The sequence below is a fragment of the Lolium rigidum genome, chromosome 7 (assembly GCF_022539505.1).
Source record: "Lolium rigidum isolate FL_2022 chromosome 7, APGP_CSIRO_Lrig_0.1, whole genome shotgun sequence".
In the NCBI taxonomy this organism is placed as follows: domain Eukaryota; kingdom Viridiplantae; phylum Streptophyta; class Magnoliopsida; order Poales; family Poaceae; genus Lolium; species Lolium rigidum.
Window position 1 is genome coordinate 316903231 of NC_061514.1, and position 17486 is coordinate 316920716.

General features: G+C 43.1%; 2 long non-coding RNA genes across 2 annotated transcripts; both read right to left on the reverse strand.

The window, feature by feature from the left end:
- Nucleotides 1-701: 701 nt before the first annotated feature.
- Nucleotides 702-4170, reverse strand: LOC124669135. Its single transcript, XR_006992015.1, has 4 exons — nt 4096-4170; nt 3797-3946; nt 3478-3648; nt 702-886 (listed from the first exon to the last, which is right to left on the reverse strand). It is a non-coding gene; the product is annotated as an uncharacterized LOC124669135 (long non-coding RNA).
- Nucleotides 4171-4985: 815 nt separating this feature from the next.
- Nucleotides 4986-8200, reverse strand: LOC124670033. The gene is made up of 4 exons (XR_006992374.1): nt 8086-8200; nt 5501-5620; nt 5268-5436; nt 4986-5053 (listed from the first exon to the last, which is right to left on the reverse strand). It is a non-coding gene; the product is annotated as an uncharacterized LOC124670033 (long non-coding RNA).
- Nucleotides 8201-17486: the final 9286 nt, after the last annotated feature.

Consider the following 17486-nt stretch of genomic DNA (forward strand, 5'->3'; position numbering starts at 1 on the left):
TACCACCACCCATTCCTGCAGGCATATCACCATCCATTCCTCCAGCGAAGGCGGGCATTCCACCCGGCGTGCCTTCTCGAGAACCCCTAGAAGATGCATTTCTAGATGAGAAGATTGACAACTGATCCTTCTTGGCATTCTTAAGACTATTGGAAATACATAACATGAATTTAGATCTTACCATGAAAAACAAGTACGCCTAGAATACTCCTAACGTGGGTAGGAATTTTGGTACGAAAATTACCTCTGCCTCGATATGCCGATGAAGATGGTCACATTCAAATTTCTTTTCTTCCGTCTACCGAAACCTTTCATACTTCATGCGGCACTCAAATCACTAGTTCACTATATTTACCATCACCGAGACATTTCATGCATACTAGTTGAATTTATCAATCCGCCATATGGTGGATTTAAGGATTCCATTACCAACTAGTTCACTATAGTTACTCATAGCAATTGCTCGGGGACGTGGTCGTCGGAAGACACCGGCAACAGCTCCGAGTGGACCGGGGCTCACAGACCAGAGTTGCTGCTCCTGTAGGTGATCATTTACGTCTTGCAGCAGGTTCCCTTGGCCTTGAGCACCCAACACACCCTTGACACTAACAACCTTAAATTTCCAACTAACAACTGTGGTCGGATCACAATAGAACGAGTAATGCGAACAACAACTCTAACTCGAATTGGTGGCGAACAATGCAAACAAGATACATAATCTATCTTTTGTCTCAATACTCAAATACATACACTAAGTGAAAAAAGCATATGCATGTGTAGTAGCAACAAATTACCTACATAATTCAGACCTTGGATTATCTGCTTCTCGTTTGCTATTTTGCCTAGCATAAAAGTATATTCGGCCGTCCATGTTCCGTATACATAGCTGGAGAAATCAGGTAACACCGATATAAGATACACATATGGGAGAAGAGCAACTAGACAAGATATCACTGGTCAAGTAAAATACTTATACAACCACTTTGGCACTTCACGCATACAAGTTGAGTTTATCAAACCACCTTGCTGACACGGAGTTAAAATATGGTGTGGATTTAATAAGGATTACATTACCAATCCTTTTCAAATTACTAATAGCATTTTCTTGGGGATGTGGTCGTCTTTAGACGTCAACAACAGATCCAGGTGTACCGGGGTTCACCATCAAGGATTTGTAGCCGAGGCCGAGACCGCATTTGTTAATGTAAGTGATCATTTGCCTCTCGTAATAGGTCCCCTTGGCGCCAACAGCATGAAATAGAAAGAGCCAGGATAAAGGGAAAATTATCTGATATTTCAGCTAAGGAGCCTGTAAAGTTTAACATAGCTAACATGGAAAATCACCACCTCAAATAACATCAATCCCCAGGGAACGCTTAATACATCAACCATGCATATATACGGTGGAAAATATAGCTCAGCAATTTAAGATTGACCACATCAATAGTTTCACACATCATGGTTCCATACAAAAATATAAAGTATGCATCTATCCAGTTATCAACTCGCTAATACACCAGCATTAATGGCTCTCCATTAGTTGGTTTTGTGACCAATAAAAGGAAAACAAAACAAGATGGAAATATCACTTCTTGGGTTACCCTTTACAATCAAGCCCTGTGTCACTTGCGCTACTAGTATACAACATGACGAATAAGAAAATATCTATAGGTTGTTTGAGAGACGAAGCCACATTATGATTACCAGTGGCGTGCAACTAGCTAGACAAGCAACCATAAAGCAGAAATGAGATGATTCTGTCTTAACAAGTAATGCATTCACGTCTTGATAGAAAAATAGCTCTACTATCTCTAGGCACAAAAACTCATCGGATATATAAGGAAATATTTCGATTATGTAGTTACCCAAATTTGTTGCAAATGTCTCTAGATAAAACAACAAGAAGAATATCACTTGCAATCCATATCATCTACTAGTTCTACCTGCGCAACGTATTTCTGAGAGACCAAAAAAAAGGTCAAAACTTCAAAGCTACAGTCTCGAAGTACTCTTCACGAATGTGCAACTTCGGTGAATAACAGTGACCATCAAATGATTAGAGCATAACAAGTCATACCACCATAAGTAAATATATATATACGTAAATAATGTGTAACATCGTACTATCCAAGCAAGACTACTCCTTGGTTTAAGAGCCGATGACACCATAAACGCGACCTAAGATCCATCCTCAATTTTAAACAATCTTTTGTGCCTAAATGACAGTAGGCTTGCAAACTAACTTAACACTGCTTGCTTGCTTCGATGACAGACAATCTTTTGGCTCGCTTGTGGCCTCTTACGAGGCTTGTAAATCTGAACTCTATCTTTCCAATGCAATGAAATGTAATAGTCTATTGCGTTTTCTCGAAAATGACACACACTGGTATACAATACAAGAAATTAATACTTGCATCACGAGGGTATTGTTACTTGCTGCTGGATCCATCACACAGTACTACTAAGCATTCCAAAAAAAATGGCAAGAAACATACCACAACATCCATCCATCTTCTCATGAACCACTCGCCTATTAATTGTTTAAAGATTGGAAAATGAAAGAATTTTATTTCTTTAGCACATGCCATATATTGAGTTATTGACACAACTATCGAATATAAAAGGCCATGAGAATCTATCTTTAATATATGCAGAATTGATGCGCCACATCAAAGAGGGGTTTTATATATCGGTTATCACTATATATAGTAATCAGGGAAACTAAACAAAACAACCATGCAATAAAAACAAGCATTCAATGTAACATGTTTTGGTTCCGACAAGAAATTCTATAAACCATCCATGAAACTGTAATGCTAAATTTTATGGAGCATCCATAGAAGGAAGCAATCTCCGGAGATTCTAGTAATAGAAATTATAGCCACCTTGATAATTCGAAGTATAATAATAGATTGTACATTGTAATATAACGGGGTGGCTTTCAATTATCTGGGTGTATCCAGATATGAGAGGAAACCAGTCAATTGTGCAATTTAATTGTTCACAAATGATGTAAAAACAAGTGTACTCCTCAACAGGGCCATTTCCAATGTTTAGAGAAATCATACACCAAAGCATTGAAAGTGCGACTCTTGGGCAGCAAAAATGATAGAATTTTTAAATCATGCAATCGAAGAATTTTTAAAACACATACCAGGATAATTTGTAGATTTTCTTTTTTGTTTGTTTGTTTCACATGTATTGACATTACTTAAAAAGGCTTGAAAGTTATTTTTGGATAGATAACACGGTTGCACTAGGTTTTTTCGATACAGATTTGTAATAGGTTTCTGGAAAAGGTAGTTAATCCCCCTTTAGAATTGACAGTCAATTTTCTCAATTGTTTGTGTGTGAGTATTAATACTTTTGCATGTCGTATTGTCTTATTGGCACCATTATTCAATAATATATATATTGATTGTGTTTTCTCAAATGAAAAGTTGTTGGTACACAAGGAGGGGAGAAGAAGAATCACACCTATACCATGCAGCCAGGACAGGGGCGAAGCCGGAAGTAGGCAAAGCCGAGGGAAAGTGACATCATGGACAGGGTTCCTCACTGAACTTCTCTAGCTTGGTTGTTGGAAGGAGGATCTTCCGAATGACATCGTGCATCTCCCAACAATGTAACCGTGAGAAAATAGGTCTCCTGACAACACAAGCATAACAATAATTAGAACTAGTACAAGATCTAAAAAAAGTGGTTCCTGGCCATCCTTGATGTTTTCCATCAGCACACAGAGAGGAGGTCAAAGTTTTATGCCTCCAAAGTATGTTTCATGAACAAAGACCCATACCTAGGTTAATTCCAATGCTAATAGCCTTCCTTGCTGCCATAATCTCAGCTTGGAGCGCACCCTGAATATTGTCAAGTCCTCTCACAACGTTGAACAAAGCTTCTCCATCTTGATGCCCAAAGACAAACCCCCGTCCACCAGAATTGTTGACTACATGAAAAGAGGCAGCAATGTTGATCTTTACAACACAAAATAACGTGCTAATCAACTTGATGAACATAAAAAAATACCAGAAAGAACTCTACGGATATAAAATTATGGGCAACTTAAAATAACATAGCACAATAGGTGCTCCTTACCATGACAAGTTCAATTTCCATGTGGCTCGGGTAATTTAACTATCTTGCTTTATCCCTTCCGAATGTCCGGGTACTCGGTACCACGAATCAGTTTTGATGATGTCTTCTAACACCTGAAATAACACGAAAATAGTTGGTTGCTTAACTGGGAGGCAAACCCACCAAAAATAAAGTTACCTACGAGACACACATGTAGAGAGGATGAAAGAAGGATTCCAGAGAGCAGCATTCCGCCAACTCTATTATCACAATAGAGAATAGGCTAGGTAAAAAACTCTTGCCAATTCATCTCAAATGACATTCAAGTACTAAACAGAGCAAGCATAAGTCAAAAGATACATGGATACTAGCTACAGTTTTCAGTACACTACACTGTAGACAGGAGAAAAACAACAACAAATCAATCTCTCAGCAGAATACGAGAAAGATAACTGATACGTAAATGTGTTTGTTGGAATTAATTAAGAGCAGCAAGTGTAATGGCTCAATAGATTCAGCATAACTCAAAAAAGTATATGAGGATCAATGATATCTAGTGACAAAGGTTGATCAGGTCATTACAGTACCATGGTTAAAAAAGCATTGCGAAGTGTACGCTTAGGCGTAAAACTAAGCGCATCGGTGGACAAACGGTTTTTTTTGTGCCGAAGTGGCCCATTAAGTGCTGAGAGGATAATTATATATATAACCAATGTTGTGCAGCAAAGGAAGGGGCATTTCACCTGGTTTATGATTGAACTCCTATGCTCGCAAACAGTCCAGGGCCCGAGGACAGCGGGGTTGGTGAGGGTCCAAGGGCTGCGGCTTATTTGCTAGCAACATTGGCTCTATGTGGTCCATTCGGTTAGGCTGCCGTCACCATGGATGCCAAAGACGAAACCTTCTGTTCTTGAGCCTCTATAAGGCCGAAATTAATAGCAATCCCTTCATAGAAGATGCTTTGATAATATTTCTAGAACTGCAGATTAATTATAAGAATTGGTGTCTAAAACATAACCTTAGCACATATAAGGAGTAAAATGGAAAGCTAGAGAGCGCTAGGATTTTCCTATACTTCATGATGAGTCCACTAATATATGAAATCCTCTCCAGCTAACAAATACCGAAACTACCTATAGCATGAAGATAGGATTTGTCAAGCATATTAGAAGAAACATGACAAAAGTGAATACCTATGGAAGAATGGAAGCAATGGAGGTTGAAGCTGCAGGCCTGTAGGATGTTAATGCCATTACAACCAGTGGTAGGGGACAACTGAAGCAAGACACCATGCATCAAATGTGAGTGTCTTGCAAATTGTAGAATGTCGTTGGTGTCCATTCTCCCGGCCGAACCATAGTCCTAGAAAGATGTTCAGGTTGTTAACACTCCATTTCTATAAGACAGAAGAGGAAGATGAATATACCTTTTGTAGTATATAAAGCCACCGGACTTGTTGATGACTAGAATGCTGTAAATTGCCACTGTTGCCATAGTGACACGATAACGCGGAGTCGAGATACAAGTAAATTTCTCATATAAGTTGCTGAAGAAATATGATAAATCATTAAAAGCTCAATACACGTAAGAAAACAACAGTAGAACAAAACCATCCTTCTACAAATAGTTAAAAATTTCATCAATTATTCAGAGTGAACAACAAACAGATCTCTTTGCAATTCTGAGACCAAGATGATATATAAACTATGCATAAAAATGTGAACTCATGCCTGAAACTGCATAGTTCTTTCCTCGTACTAAGGATCAAAGGAGGTCACACATAGCATAGATCTGTCCAGTACGCTCCCTTGCTACTACTAGTTAGTGTGTACATGCAGCGCATGATCTTTCTCATACAAATTAACAACAATTTGGTCACACGTCACGTGACAAACCAGATCGCCACAGATTGAGCAATTATATTTGTCAATGTAAGTTCAACCAACATAAAACAATTATTTAATAACTTTGTTTTCTAAATTTCAAGACAAATGAGAAGCATTTTTATGCACCTGCTAAACAGTTTGTTTTATCTGCATATATTTCCACAACTTCTATAGGCATTCCATAACAACAGCCTAGTGCAAGTGGAAGTCAACGTTTGCTGGAGAAATGGCAGTAGCAGCGTATTATTTGGAGCAAAATCTATGGGCAGCACCACCCCTTAGTCTAAAGCACTCGACATATAAGAATATTACGTACGTGATTATAGATATGTACATGGAAGCTTGGTCCTAGCCTAAATCCAATCATGTAGAGCTGAAATGGAAAAGATAAGAAAACAATATGAAGAAAAAAATGCATACCTACAATGAGGCTATGTGTTCTCTATCAAGTATTAAACTCAATACGCCATCAGCAAATATGACACTGAATAACCGATAACGGGTAACAGAACTTCAATTCCAATTTTCCTTAAAGAATTGATTGATTGAAGTTAAAATATTTATTTATTTGAAGGAATGGAAGCAACCAATTTATACAACTTTAAAGCTTTCTGTATTAGTCATCTGGGGAAACAAACAACCTGTGTATTTATGTTCATGCAGAAGGAATTTTATATGGCCATTTAAGGTATAAGGAACACAAGTTTTCCCAATTGTCAAAATTCATTGTTGCTTCCGATTCTCGATAGCAAGTTGTATTTGTTAGAAAAGGTGTGATTTTGTGCAAACAGACATGTGGAACTATTAGTAGGTACTCATAAATTTCACATCAATTAATTGTGAAAAAATACATAAGAGAACACTTATGTGTAAGGGCTCTTCATAAATTTCACAGCAACATATAGTACCAGTTCAAGTTACTTGTTACTTGTTTCTTCTTTGAGTTCGGAATATGCTTATCAGCACAAAATATCAAAAGAGTTAGAAAGCCTCTACCATGTACTTGCTCATCAAGTACTACAAGATTCGAAGCCACACACTATGTTTGCAAATGTACAAGGTTACCGGTCATGTAGGGACCAGGTTCCTTTTAGTATGACTACTCACCTATATATGATTTCATCCATCTCAATAACATAACTAAGTAGCTATAGGAGAAGAACAAGACGTTAGGATATCGACAGCTCGGGGGAGATGGAGACGTCTAGGCGAAGGACAATGTTGCGCTGGTTGCTAGTCAATTCGGGGAGGACGGCGACAACCGTGGGAGTCGAAGCATGAGCTAACAACAAGCCAGCTATCCCAAGGAGGCAGTGGCGCCTACTCTGAATTGGGGAAAGTAGACTTGGCGTCGGACTATCGTGTAGGGGGCGAAGTGGCGCTCTAACTGAGGATCATGTAGCATGGCCTACAATGTATTCACAATTGGATAGAACATGTCCGCCAACGCCCTAGTGTTAGCGAATTGCAATGGAGGAAGCTGAATCTCGTATCGGCGGTCAGCATCTTCGCCCGCATCGACGAAGTGTGCGTCGGGTGGATGGTGGGGCGGTTAGCGGCAGCTCAATGGCAGGGGCAGCAGGTCTAGGCCACGGGGAGGATTCCAGGGATGGGGCTTTAATCGTGCAGATTGGACGCATGCCTTTCCATTACGATGGGGAATTTTTCCTCTGCCGCACTGTGCTCCACCAATATTTATTGCTAAGTGCACTCATGCATCCAATTAGGTTAATGCGGACGGTTAGTTCTGATTAGGTGGATTAATTTGAGGTACACTGAACAAGGTGTAGATGCATTGAAATGCACACCAATCCTCCATGTTCATGAACATCCATTTAAATAGGCCATGGTGTAGAAAATATGTGCTTCTGAATAAGCATCTACTTGGAATAGATTTTGATCTGTTCAGGTACTTTCATAATCATCAGTAATTATATTATATATTACATTTGTACTCCAATTTATGCATCCAATATCCCAATTTAACTTAAACAAGGTCTAGAAGAAGGTCACAGGTTGCAATAGTACAACACTAAAATATGTGCAAGATCGTATCGTTTTACAAGTAGCAAGTGTCCTGCAACTTGGTTCAATGTACGAATAGAGAGAATATGAGAAGTCTCACCGTTCTCGTGGCCTTGTTGTTGACGAGGACCGAGCCGGGCATTGTGAAAGGCTTCATGGGGAGGAGGTTGCCCAATTGCCACCGGGTGGATGGCAACTCCAAGCTGCATGTTGCAAAGAAGATGATTAACTCAGCATCATAATAATAAATGGCACCACAGCCCAATACTAGAAAATTGTTGAATTTTTTAAAATAGAGCATATTATACACAAAAATAGCTAGAACGCCGCAAGTTTATTTGCGAACACTTCACTATTTGACAAAAATATACGGTTCAAGAAGACACTTAGATACATAACATAGTATCATGTCCATAAATATATAAATAGTTTACCATAGACAACTATCGGACCACAAAACACACCAGAGATCCTCCAAGTAGATGAAAATGTTATTCTGAGCATCAATAAGTAAAATCTGCATATAAGCCATCAATTCCATAGAGTGACCAAAGAAAGAACACATTTTAGTTTAAAAATTTACGACATTTCACACCATGACTACAAACTTGGCCACTACCATGAAAACCTCTAATAAGCAAACACACAGAAGATACCATGTCCCATACTACGGTCTGCCCTGCCTATTAGTATCGGACAATTTTCAAGCATACAACAGAAGTAAGGGCAACGATGAAGTCCATCACCATCGGACGGCTTTGGCTCATCAACTAGGCCAGGGCAGGGTTGCAAGCAGGAGGGCACATGGTGCAATGGCGAGTGCCGATACTAAGAGCATGGTTGTGGTCGGCACCGAATGATGAGTTGTGTCTGCTCAATCTAACTGTCTCGCACCAACATAACACCCATACAATTGCTGCCATCGAACTCGAGGTTGGCGGTGGAGGCTGGCTTGGAGACGGGAATGCAGCCAGAGCCAGAGACATCCAGGATACCCAGATGCGATTGCGGACGGTGCATACCGACAAGGGTCCTAGGGCTGCAGCTTGTTGGCCAGCTACATCTGATCAAAATAAGCATGGCCACGAGTATGTTTGTAACATAAATAAAGATGTTCATGGTTGTGTCCAGTCCACCGAAAGGAATAAAAACAAACAAGACCTACTTGTGGGGCAGAGATAATTTGCACACCTCATGGCTCTCGGTCGAGGTGCTGGAGAGGCCCGAGCAGTAGGGTGTGTGTGTGCCGTGGCATCAACGCTAGCGTGAGCGCCACCGTGGTCGCCACCAGCCGACGAGCTGCTCCTCGCTCAATCTGCTTGCAGCAAAATGTAAATATGGCTTAGTCAAACAATGTAATGTGCACCTCTGGATCGCAGCATGGATCGCAGCAAAACAGGCAACATTTTTTGTTGTTACACACTAGCTAGACACTTAGAATAGAACTATTATATCTTGACTGAAATTGATCCTACATGAGTGCAAATGCACACTCTCTGCATACACGATCGCATGAACCATTGGCACTTATATGTACACAGCAAGCCAAGCACATTAATTATACACAAAGCTAGCTAGAAGACCTCAGTTATAACCGTGAACACTAAAGTACACAAAATATACAAGTTCAAGAAGATGCGTAGATACATAACATAGTATCATGTCCCTAAATATATAAGCAAAAAATATAAGGAGTATACCATGCATGGATCAGAACACAAAAACACACCGGAGATCTCCAAGTAGACGAAAACTAATTTAAAGCTAGCACCCCAATTATATGTACAGTTGTAACTAAACTGAACCATATAATTCAGTTACTATACAATGTTTCTCTGATATTTCTGCGGACTACTCACTCTGAATTAAAATTCCATGAGACATGGTTCTCTGAACGCACATGTCGTTGTTAAATGTGAACACCAAAAGTGTATGAGAGTGCAGCATCATTCAACAACATTAGTTATCCATCTCCCAAATTTTCTGAAGCTTAACACATTTTATGGACTCCTGAGTTACTCCACTAAACCCACAGAGATAAACTAATAAAACTTGTAGCCAAGTATCCAATTGAAATGACACCAACTTATGAATATATCACCAATGTTCTACACTACATGCATGGGCAATTCACCTGGTTTCAGGTTGAACTCTTGGCGCTTGCAGATGGTCTAGGCCCCAAGCACGTTGTTGTCCATCAGGTCCCAAGGCCATGGCTAGTTGGCCAGCCACATCGGCTCCGTCATGGTATATGAAGTACATGTGGAGCAAATGAATTTCCAGGTGAGTTCCCCCCTGCGATCAAAACATAAATTCAGGGCCACACAATGAACGCACAAAAAGGACAGTGATCTATTGAAGAGACAAAAAATTGAGTGATGAATTCAGCAATACCAATTTTCAGTTATATATAAACGCACCAGTAACACATCCCATGCTTTGTCAATCAAATTTCCAGACAGCAATATGTAGAGTATGTACTCGGTCTATTGTGTTGAAAAATAAAAGTGATCCATGGAAAATAAACTCGGTCTACATGGCATGGACTTGATGGTGATAGATTGCACATGCATCTTTATATCTAACTAAAACAGCCGTGTGGCCGGCAAGATCGTGATCCATCATCAATCTCATATATTACACATCGCGGCCTGAAATCTCGCGTTTTTAGGCCTGGACAGTGAGAGGGGTTCGCATGGGGAGCTTACAGCGAAGGCAGGTGAGCTTGAGGCGGATAGATCGGAGCCATGGATGAGGGCCTCCATCTCCCGCGCGCGCCGGATTGAGGCTCGGCCACTGCTGCGTGTCCATGTCAGGGAGTCCATCCCAAGCCGGGGAGGCCAAGTCGCGCGTGGTGGTCGGAGAAGAGGAGAATGCCGGCACGTGGCAGGTCGTCCCTCGTCGTTGACGAGCAGCAGGTCGGCTTCCATGTCCCCGGACCGGACGACCGACGAGGAGGGCCATACTTGACATAGGAGGTAGGGGAGAAGGAGCAGAAGCCAAGCGAGGGCATTCTGCTTCGTCGTCGGCGCCGGCCGGCAGGGGAGCGCTAGGGTTTGCGCGTGGGTTCTACTGGGGAGCGCGGGAGTACGGCGGCTGTAGGGGAATCGACCTGTGAGAAGGAGGCTGCGCATGGGTAGCCGGCGAGCAGCGAGGATGGGCTCTGGTGAGCGGTGAGGCTTAGTTGGGTGGCGGTGGCGGCGGCGGCGGCGGCGAGATACTCGGCAAGAAAATTTTCCAGAAAAATGAAAGAGAGGCAATCTGATTCGGGCTGATTCATCAGTCAGCCTAATTTTAGCCATCTATGTAAACCGCCTCCACAATCCCAGGCATAAACAGCGCCATCAGTCTGCCCAATTTTACTCCCAAATATGCGAAACTTTGACGGGCTGTGTACTCCTTCCATTTCCATCCTAACAGTTTGGTTTGGCGCCACCTTGACATAACTAATCACCGATTTTTCTGCCCCTCATATGCATATATCAATCGAACCCATCATGCTCATTCCGTCATCTAGGAAGAAAGGTGTTCGCGTTTGAATCTATCAATCCATCTAGCTAGCATGCCTACGTGACAGACAGTTTATGCAAACGAGTAATGGAACTAGCTAGCTATAATGCAACATGCCTGCGTCTGCGTGATATGCAAACGAGTGATGCAACTAGCTAGCTAGGCCGCTAAAAATTGACGTTTCTCATCTAAATATAGTCGAATTATCTAGCTGCCTTGCCCACATGTATATACGTATGTATACGTAGCCATCTCCAAATTGAATAATCAGGCTTAATTGGTGCCTCGGTCTTGATGAAAAACGGATTCACCGTTTTGCAGGTTTTAGCATAGTTCATTTTTATGCACGAAAATGAATATGGAGATTTTATTTATGAAAGAAATGAACTACTCCCACTAGCCGGTTTGAAAGGTTTCCACTGGTTTCCGTTTTGCACACCCCTAGCAACCTCCTACGATCAACATGACGGAGGCCGGAGACAACGCAGCTATGTGCAATGTGTGGGTATGATGCGGCATGTTGATGGAAACTCCATCAACAGACGGCAACACTTACCAATGGTGACCCCTTAGGGAGCCCGCATGTTACACAATGCATGGCTAATATCCAGAACGATGCAATTACGTTGACATCCATAGTGCTGAGGCGGGCGGTGCTCCAACCAATAAATCGAGGAACGCGGAGTTGATGGTATGCGACAAAGTATATATATGAGCATGAGTGCAACATGGAGACTCCTACCACCTATGCTTGTATAAATATAAGCACATTCGTCATGGAAATGAGGTCAAACCATTACACCAAATCACCGTCTTGGACTCCATATATAGCCATGTGCTCTAGATCCAATTTGTAAACCTCATCGGGTGCATCTATAAGACCGTCAAGTTCAACTTAAGTCATGTACATTCTTGTGATCGTACAATAATAAAGTCTTACGGAAAACTCTTCATCATTATCGTCGTGTCTTTGATCCAAATATGTAGATCCGAGCCCCTTGCCGAACAAATAAACTCATCTCCGACCTCTAGAGTTAGATTTTGACTTCGGATAGTGCAAACAATTTTAATCAAATATATAGTGTAATATTAATTACGGATTATAATTATGTGTGGTAAATGAAATATTAGAGGACATATATTTTTGAATAATATATTTTAGTTAAATTTTGTATTAACGTGTGACACGTATAAAAATTAACATAATCTTATTATTATAAGAACCAAACAATCATTTGTGATAGCCGGGTGGGGGTCGTCCATGTTGGAAGTTCCCTCGCGATCAATTCCGCTACTATTCTACAAGCATCATGGCTACAGAAAACCTAGACATTCTTGGCCTTTGTCGTTGCGCCAATCATGCTTGTACCATTTATAATTACCATTATCATTCAGCCTGACCCATATGACTATCTTCTTGCCGCCGACAATTCTTTTCCACTCACCAGCCCCAAACACCTTAAACGCCACCACCCGACACATTGAATGCTAGGTGATCTTGGACCCCCAACATGAAATAAGGGTGTGTGAAGACACATAGAATGCTAGGTGATCTTCGACCACCAGCATGAAATAAGGGTGTGTGACGACACATGGAATGCGAGGTGATCTCGGACGGGCGCAGATGGTTCTATCAGTTTCTGCTGGGCATCGACATCTACGACACTGTCGACTACGTCTTTGGCAACATCATCGTCGTCTTCCTGAACTGCACCCTCCACAACCAGCTCCAGATGGCTAACCATAGCAACATTGTGACGCTGCAGGGACGCACCGACCGATCCAGAACACGGGCACCGCCATGCAGGGCTGCTCCCACGGTAGCCACGTTGGATCTCACCGGCAACACGACCTTTGGCATGACCAACTACCTAGGTGGGTCGTGGAAGCTATACTCGCACATAGTGATCATCGGTCCTGACCATTGCCAACTCCTACAGTGAGGATGATGAAGCTGGAGGCACATGACATAGGTTGTTTGCCTAGTAGATATAGCGCTAGTGTGTTATGTGTGGGCGTGTTGCGGCTAGTTGATAGCACCTCTATCAAGAAGTGGCAACACGTATCTATGGTGACCCCTTAGGGAAGTCGCATGCTAGAAAATGTAGGGCTAGCAAAATAATCTAATGATCCTCAGAACGATGAGATCATGGAGAGATCCATATATAGTGGTGTGGCAGGTGGTGATCCATAGTATTACCAGATTTTATTAGCACTAGATCGTGATCGAGGTGTCTATTTGAGAAGGTAGTAGATCCGTAGCAAAGTTCGATCAGCATGACTACTCTATTTGGTCTCTCTATGCGCTTAGATTCTTGTGGTACATACGTAAGTCCACTACTACTACCCATACAAGTAACAAGCTAGCTAGATTAACTAAGTCAGCTAGGTATGCTTAGCAAGGTCGTAGGAAAAATGCAATGAAATGAGTACACGTGTTTGAAGTGTGTAGCAGCACGTGTGTAGTAGCAATACCACCATTGCACTTGACCTTGGTACATTTGCGTATCAAATGCAATAAACTGGTGCATTCACTGGGGAAGTTGTTGGTACACAAATCTAGTTAAGAGCATCTCTAACAGATCCCGTAAATCCCACCAGAACTGAACTTTTCCGCCGGATTTACGAGTTCGGACCGAAACTGGCGCCGATCAGTGACCGAAAAAGTGGGCCGACCCGAATATGGAGTTCGGGGGCCCGAGAAACTCCCCGCACGGCCCCTATTAAAAGGGATTGCGGTGGGGAGTTCGGTTCGCAAACCCTACTCCCCTTCGTCGTCCCCTCTCCCTCTGCCGCCGCCCGTCCCCCGCTCCGACTAGAAATCCACGCGCAGCCAGCCACCAATCCTCCACCCGCCGTCGCGCGATGGCCTCCCGTGGAGGTGCCGGCAGCCGAGCCGCGGGATTTGGCATCCGCCCGTCTTCCGCAGCGAGGCGGAGCAACGGAAGTGGAACCGCAGCGAGGGCGCGCGCAAGAAGAGCGCTCGCCGGTGGACCAACTGGGGGCTCACGCCCCGAGGGAAGCTCAACCGCTACGGCAACCAGGCCGAGAGCTCCTCCTTTGGCAGTCGAGCCGCGCACTGTGGCTGCCCGTGGCGGCGAGCTTCGAGGAGGACGACCTCGCCCCCGCTCGTTCTCCAACCTTCTCCGCCGGGGACTACGTCCACGGCAGCGACGAGGAGGAGGCGGTGATGGCGCAGACGTTCGCCATAAGCGAGGCGGAGGCAAGGGCCCGCTTCCGCCGGGAGGAGGCCGACGCCGTCCGCCGGGTACGGGAGTACGAGCCAGCCCAGGCAGCCCGCCGGGAGGCTCACGTCCGCAAGGTCAAGCTCGAAATAGTCGAGCTTGATAAGGAGGACGCGTGAAGACTTCACGCTGCCGACGATCTCCACCAGCATTGGCACCGCCGCGCGCGCCATAGCTAGTAGGCCGCATTTTGCTCAGTAGCTAAGTTAGGTGTCAATTCCCCGCACTATGTAAGTATCGATGCGCAATCGGAGCATCTATTTCATCTATGAACTATGATCATCGCCTAAAATTACCCGTGCCAATTTGAATTCCTATTTTCAGTTTCATTTTACGGGTTATATTCTACGCTACTGCGGTTGCGTTTTCGGTGAACTGACTCGCGTTTTTCGGTTTGCGTTTTTTGGGCTCTACTACAAATGCTCTAACATCGTAGAAGCACTTGACCTCCGTCTCCAACTAGCATGACAGGGTGGCGTCATGGGCCTGTCAAGCTCGTTGACAATGTGGCTACCACAACCTCACCCATAAAATAGACACATGCCTAATGAATGTTTGATTTTTTATGATTGGAAAAATATATGAATTAAAATTTGAGTAAATAGAAATATTCCTCTTATCCATAATACTTGCTATTGAAACGAGTAAATGGGATGGGAGAGAGGGAGGGAGGGATTGGGGACATGCACGGGAATAGGTAACTCTAGATCTTAATTGATTTGCATTGGTGTAATTGATTTGCTTTAATTCATTTGATCCAATCACGGGAATGGATCTCGCTTTCTATCAGCTAAGATTGATCGCATGGCATAATCTATGCATGTGTCCTCCTTCTTAGCTAGCTAAGTGGAGGTAACTGATTTTACTTCGAGTCGTGAATACATTACTGTCTTCACATGTGTACTTCTTCCGTCTCATGAATATGGTCTGAAATTTAGCAAAATTTAGATGTATTTAAATACTATTTAGTGTTTAGATACATTTAAATTTTGACAAATCTCACACAAGCCTTCTAGGATGGAGAGAGTACTACGTACATAGACACCTTTTACATTGACATTATTGAGCATAACGACTATATTACTCTGTGATCACGATCACCAGCTATCAACGCAAACAATTACTTTGTTATATAGTTTGCTTAATTAACATGAGACTACCATTGTCCCTTGAGTTGTTAGCATAGAACCACCACATTTCAAGCAAAATATTGATATTGGTACCACTTTACGCCGAGAGCAAAATACTACCACATTTTGCCCAAGTTTTCGCAATACACACTAAATTGGTATTGAACACGAATTGGCAGCCATCCTGACATGGGAGGCCCACGTGAAAGGCTGATGTGGCAATATTGATAAGCCAACCCATATTAAAAAAATAAAAAATCCCATTAAAAAAAGAAACAAAGGGGGTCTTCATTGCCTGGGAGCATGAGGCGCAGGGCGATGGGCGCAGGGCGACCCCTGCCACCACCGCGACGTCTCCCTGCCACACCGGTGGCATTCTGAACAGGGGGAGGCTCCATGTTCTTCCTCCGCCCACGGACAGGATCGCGCTGCGCCACGAGATGTGTCGTTGGATCCAGTAGCTGCCGCCAGCGATGTGGCACGAGGAGGCGTACCAGCGCGAGGATTACTGGCGCGCCTTCGTTTCCTGGGAGCATGAGGCACGGTGGATGATCCGCGGTAAACGGGATTTCATGCCCGGCGACTCCGCGCTCGACGGCGAAGATGAGATCAGCTACAACGACAAGGAGGGAGAGGTGGAGGAGGAGTACGTGCCTCCCTCGGTCACTTTAAAGTTGGAGGCGGTCGTACCCGATGACTAGACGAGGAGGCAGCCACGGCCGCCACCCCGGCCGCGTCGAAGGCCGACGAGGAGTCGAAGTGGTCCTAGCTAAGGATGGAGGTTGTAGGGGAGGAACTTGACGAGGTAAATATGCAAACCGGTGATTATACCATTTGATTAAAACTTGTAATTCGCATTTTCAGTTTCTTTTGACTAAAATTTAGGTTCCCACTATGAAAAGATCAGCATATTATGGAATTTCCATCACGAAAGACTCGCTCATAAGTCCTCTGTATGTCCTCCTAGGCGACACCGGGCCGTCTGGAACCCTAGCAGCTAGATGCCCCTAGTCGATTCCATTCTTCATCGCCGCCGCCAAGGCCCTACATCTTTGGTGTGATTGGCGTTGATCTTGACAATATTGATATATATATGGTCAAATGCAGTTGTCGTTGCTGAGTCAGCCTAGCTCGTTGTGATCCATGCCACCACATGCCTAGGCTCTAGATCTCATATGCTTAGGAGGAGAAAATCACCAGGTAAGAGACGCACTAAGGGGAGTATCAATTTTTACTAAAAAAAATTAATATGTATTTTTAGCTTATTTTTGACTAAAATCTAGGTTCCCACGAGGCTTTGTATGAAGATCTCATTTATTACACCGCTTTTGTAGGCTTCGCAATGTCTACCCTTATATTTTCGACAAAATTAAGTGGTGATTTTCTGTGTCTTCCTTAATTTTTCTTTATGTTTTTATGGGCCATAGGAACATGAAAAGCCACAGATTAATTTGTAGAATTTATCCTAGAAAGAGGCTTTGTCATGCTTTATAAGTAAAGCCACATCGGCCGAACGGATACAAGGTGATGGGAAGACCTACTTACAAAGCAGATCAAAGTAAACAAGAAAAACGAGGAAGACCAAAAAAAAAAAAAAAAAAAAAAAAGCCACCGGG